Raw genomic sequence first — 5,544 nt, 5'->3', positions numbered from 1 at the left:
ACGCCCGATGGAGGAGCAAGGTGGAGGAGGAGGTAGGAGGAGCAAGGTGGAGAAGGCGGCGACTAGGGTTTAGATCTACCCATCTATCTATCTATTTCTTTTAGCTAAATCTATCTATCTATATTTGTCTGTTATTTAAGTTGTAAGCGTACTATAGGTCTTGCGTTGTGGGCTTGGTTGGCCCGAACTATCTATATTTATTATGTGTCTTTCTATTATTAAGTTCTTGCTACTATATTTGAACTTTTTTAGTTGTTTATTGTTTTTTGGTAGAGCTACCCACTTTGTTCGTGCAATATTGTGCTACTATTTGGACACGGTGTTTTGGCTTGTAGGTCTAGATACACCCATTATAAAAAAATTAAATGCATTTCAAAACATGAAAAAGGACATTTTTATGGACTGTGTAAAAAGACAAAAAATGACTTGCGAAAAGTCATTTTGTAGCAATGAATTTTCTCTTTTTACAAAAGCCATAAAAAATTTCTTTTTAATGATTTTTTTGCAAACAATACTCTATATTTGAAACTTTTTTTTTGCAAACAATACACTGTATTTACACAAGTCACAAAGAATCAACATATGGAGCCACCTAGTTCATGCAGCCACAAAGAAAAAGAAAATATTTTGCAATATTTTTTTGTCGCAGAAAAACGGGTGCAGAAGCTGTTTAGTTTTTTTAGAGCAGAAGTTGTTTAGTATGTGGGCTTGTTTTTACTTTGGACCCAAAATATGTGGGCTTGTATTTTACTTTGGGCCTAATATCTTGTGTTTTTCTCGACGAATCACATCCATTCTAATTGTAGGCTTAGTTTCTCTCCGGGCCTTTCTCACACTAATCTCCACATCACGGCCCAACAACCACATAAATGATTCTTAAAAAACCCGAAGAACTCTGCTTGCACTCTATTCTGCACTCTGTCAAACTGAAGCTGCAGAGAGAAATTCATTCGAATTGCTGCCTCCTTTGATTCATTAGGGAAAGCCAGAGAGGAAATTATCCTTGGAGTTAAGCTTACATGACATTGCGTACATACAAGCTAACTCAAACACTAATAATAGTTTGTAATGACTAATGATCAGCAAGTAAACAAATCCAAAGAAATTATACATAAATAAAATCCTACAGCCAGTAGATTTGCCTGCTTCTTTAGATTGAGCAACTGCCTTAGGTTATTGTTCACCTTCTTCAATTCCACCTTCAGTTCTGCATCCCCCATCGTCGGAGCGACACTGTCTGAGCCAAATTTCTCCACTGCCGACGGCAGATCAAGCTCTTGGGTTGCGCCCTGCCTCAAATTAGTTGAGCCCTCCAGTTGAAACCTCTCAATGTATTCATCCAGCCACTCAAAATGCTTGCATTTCTTCAGATTCTGGAAATGGAAGCAAAACTATAAACCTCGAATCTGAGGAAAAACAACAAATCTGGGGGCAGAAATCAAATAAAAAGGTTGCGGGAGAACATAGATCAAACCTTGGCCGCCTCTGGTTTGCTCCCGCATTTCACAAATTTGTGCCCATAGTTTCCATTGTCCCCCAACTTGGTTTTCAAACACTTCAATGGCATGATGCGTGGGCAGTCCGGGCACCTGGTCATCGGCACTAGACCATACCGCGGCCATGAGGGGCGAGAGGCCGAACTGGACATCGACATCTCTTGTCTCTCGTCAGCCACCGGCGTTGGCATGCTTCGTCGCCGGAGAAGAAGAATGGGGGGCGGCGGGGGCAAGGGAACTAAAGGGAATGGGGACGATGGGCTAGCATGGGCACGGCGATGACTCAGGCTCATGTGATATGTAGTGGGTCCCGCGGTCAGTGGGTAAGTTGTGGTTCCAGCGCCGACGTGCATAAGTTGTGGGTCCCGCAGTTAGTGGACAAGTTGACCATTCCATCGCTAACATGGATAATTTGTGGGTCCCGCTGACTCCCATAATCCAAATGGATAACGATATGTCTTGTGCTTAAGGCCCGTGTTGCGTGCCGACTATTATTGCCATGTAAAACATTGTACCCGAGCTATTATAATCAACTACGCTGTGTCCTTTCCAATTCACATTAAAAACGTCGGACATGAGCTATTCACCCAAACTTTAATTTACTAATGGTGTGGGAAGAATCAATGTTAATCCTATTTAGGGTAAGATTTGGAAATTATCTTGTCCAACAAAGGTCAAAATTTCCATGTGGCGCACATTGCATGGCACTCAACCTTGTCGGGCTACGCTTGCGAACAGACAACTGAAAGTCATGCGCATCTTCCCATCCTGTTCTAAAGCGCCAGAGGATACAAAGCATATGTTGTTTCTTTGTCAGAAAGCTAAGGAGGTTTGACATAAGTTGGGGTTGGATGAGGTGATTAACAAAGCTTGTGTTATTGATCGTGCAAGAGAGGCAGTTCTTGATTTTTTACTTCTTATGCTAGAATATGAATTAGTTTTATTAGGCTTCCAAAACACCCCGAACTAATCGCTATTACCGCTTGGTACTTATGGTGGGATTGACGCAAGCTAGTCCATGAAGGAAAGTTTCAAGATGCTGAACAAACTTCTATGGAAATTCGTGCTATAGCGGCAAACTTTGTTAACGCTTTCTTACCTAATGCAATAAGTAAAAGAGGAGGATGGACTAGACTTCCAATGGGTTTTATGAAGCTTAATGTGGATGCATCTTTTAAGCATGACCATCTTACACGCACATCTCGTGCTGCTCTCAGAGATGATAAATGAAAATTCATTGTTGGCGGAAAATGGAAGATTGATTGGTGTGCTGATGTCTCGATGGGAGAAGCTTTGGCTCTAACATTCGGACTATCTCTCGCACATAAGGCGGGTTGCAATCGCCTTGTCATTAGTTCTGACAATATGAAAGTCATTGATACCATGAAGAATGGAGGACGTTCAGCAGGAGCAGCGACATCAGTTTTGCAGCGACATCAGTTTTTGATGACTGTTATTTTTTAGCCTGTGATTTCCATCTCACTAGTTTTGAGTATTGTAACAGGGAAGCAAACAAGGTAGCTCATGAACTTGCCAGGTTAGCTAGATTTTCTGAGACAAGGGGACGGTTTGAGGAGCCTTTGGTCGAAATTGTACAACCTCTAATAGATGATGTAACCATTATTTCTAACTAATAAAGGTGGTCATTTAAAAAAAACGCCTGGCTTCAACCAGCGGGCCGCACGCGAGCATCCGTCGGCTCGTCCGTACGACGTGTGTCCTGTCGGAGTGGTTCCTTCTTTTCTTTCTTTCGGTAAACATCGCCGTTGCTTGTTGCTCCCTATCCAGTATGATGAGTTTCTGCAATAAGGTCTGTGTTGCAAAAATTGCAACAAGACCTCTGTTGCAGAAAAACTAAATTTGCAATGAGACCTCTATTGCAAAAAAAAAACTAAATTGCAACAAGACTCTTGTTGCAAAAAAAACTACAATAAGATCTCTGTTGCAAAAGAAATATCTTGCAAATATTCTGCAACATGACCCGTGTTGGTGTTGCAGAAATTTCATGCAATACGACCTGTGTTACAATAATAAAAGGTCATGCTCGGTCGCTCGATCCACCAGATCCGACAGCTCGCGAGGCGGCGGATCTTTTGAAAGATCCGACGACCAACGTGTAGGAACACCCTTTAAATATACACTTTTTTAAAGATTTCCATATAAACTACATACGGGAATAAAATGAGTGAGTCTACACTCTAAATACATCTATATACATCTGTATGTAGTTTATATTAAAATCTCTAAAATGACTTATATATAGAAACGGAGGGAGTACTTATGATTTTATTAGGGACTACATATGAATGTATATAGACGTATTTTAAAGATTTAAATATAGATTGCATACGAAGCAAAATAAGTGAATATATACTCTAAAATACGAATGCAGCTAACTTGTTACGAATGATTATCATTACATTACATCAAATATTAAGCACCCGGAATTAAGAAATATTGTACACGGGACTACTTTGAAGTAAATAATAGTACTCCCTCCATTCCAAAATATAGTGTGCCCGCGCTTCTCGAGATCCAACTTTGACCGTAAATTTAACTAACGAGACCAACTATGGCGGGAGAAAAAATTATATAATTGAAAACTTCTTTCGAATACGAATTCACTAATATAATTTTTGCTCCCGCCGCAATCGGTCTTGGTAGTTAAATTTACGGTCAAAGTTGAAGCACGTGGATAGAGGAAGCACTACATTGTGGAATAGAGGGAGTAGTAGAATACCAGCTAATTAAGAGCATCTACACTCAAGTGGCACCTATAATTGGGGCAAATGGCCGATCATTGACCGGTCATAAAATAGTGACTTAGTCGGGCTCAACATACTTGCCCTATACATCCGGACTGACGGGCACCCCATATTCAGCCTATATATAGGTGGATATGAGGAGACCTGCACATGCCTGCCGCGTCGGACTGACCCATCCTGACCCACCGCGTCCCCACATATACCTCACTCGGACGAATTCTAGGCTGCCGGTCAACCCTCTCGAATAGTTCAGACACCACTGCCAGTCTCCTCACGTCTCGCTCTCGTCCCCTCCGTCATGTCAAATGTCTGGCAGCGAGGCCAGCGGCGGATTTGGCAGTGACACGGGGCCATCGAGTGGAACGATGGGGAGCTCGCATGTGGAAATTAGCATGTTCGTGAGTGGACGGGAGTGGGTGATTGAGCTCCGTAACGTCCTCTATCGCTCGGCGCTGCAATGCGGATGATGGTGCTAACTCCTTGCGCTCTGTTGTGGGCTCAGCCCACTCCATGCCGAAGCGTATCTGTTGCCCCACTCCCACCCCTCCGGCGTTGCTCCTCCTAGACAGTGGTGCGTGCTCATGCCCGCGCCGGCTTATATCCCACGTCGGAGGATGTCAGAATCAAAAGTGCGCTCCGCTTCCCACTTAGGCAGCTGGTGAGGGAGAGGGCAGCGACGGAGGTAACTTTATCCTGCGGGTCGCGCGTGCCGGCGCCGCCTGTGCCGGTGGGAAAAGCTTCTATGTGAGGTCCTCCACCAATTTCTGATCACGGTGGAGACGAATGTGAGGCGCCTCCTGTGCAAGTATGCCAAGGCATTCTAGCTTGGATCAAGTAGTCAAAGCGCGAAGGGGCGGAGAAAGCGGCCCAACTTGCTAAGAAGTAGAACTGCGCTGCACGGCGTCTCACGGGCTTCATCTCGTCCTCCTTCGATGACAGCGGCACAACAAGCATGGACGACACTGTGGATGCCTACGCGGAGGACGACTACCACCGCTCTGTTACCACAAGGGCAAGGCCTCGGTGAGGAAATGGTGATGTCTAGTGCCCCTCCATTTATCTGTATTATGTATCTAGTTTAGCTATCTAGGGTCTGGTTATGAACTGTCTCTTTTCATCTAGTTGTACATGTCCGGTGATGAACTTCTATAGCTATGTCCGTTTCTTTCAATGATTGTTATGTTGATGATCTCCGTAGTTTATCTCACAATGTACCTATGTCCACGATTTATCTATGTCCATTTCTTCCTATGATTGCTATGTTGATGATCTCCGTAGTGGGT

The sequence above is a fragment of the Triticum dicoccoides genome, chromosome 2A (assembly GCF_002162155.2).
Source record: "Triticum dicoccoides isolate Atlit2015 ecotype Zavitan chromosome 2A, WEW_v2.0, whole genome shotgun sequence".
NCBI classification, from domain to species: Eukaryota; Viridiplantae; Streptophyta; class Magnoliopsida; order Poales; family Poaceae; genus Triticum; species Triticum dicoccoides.
This window is presented reverse-complemented; position numbering follows the sequence as displayed.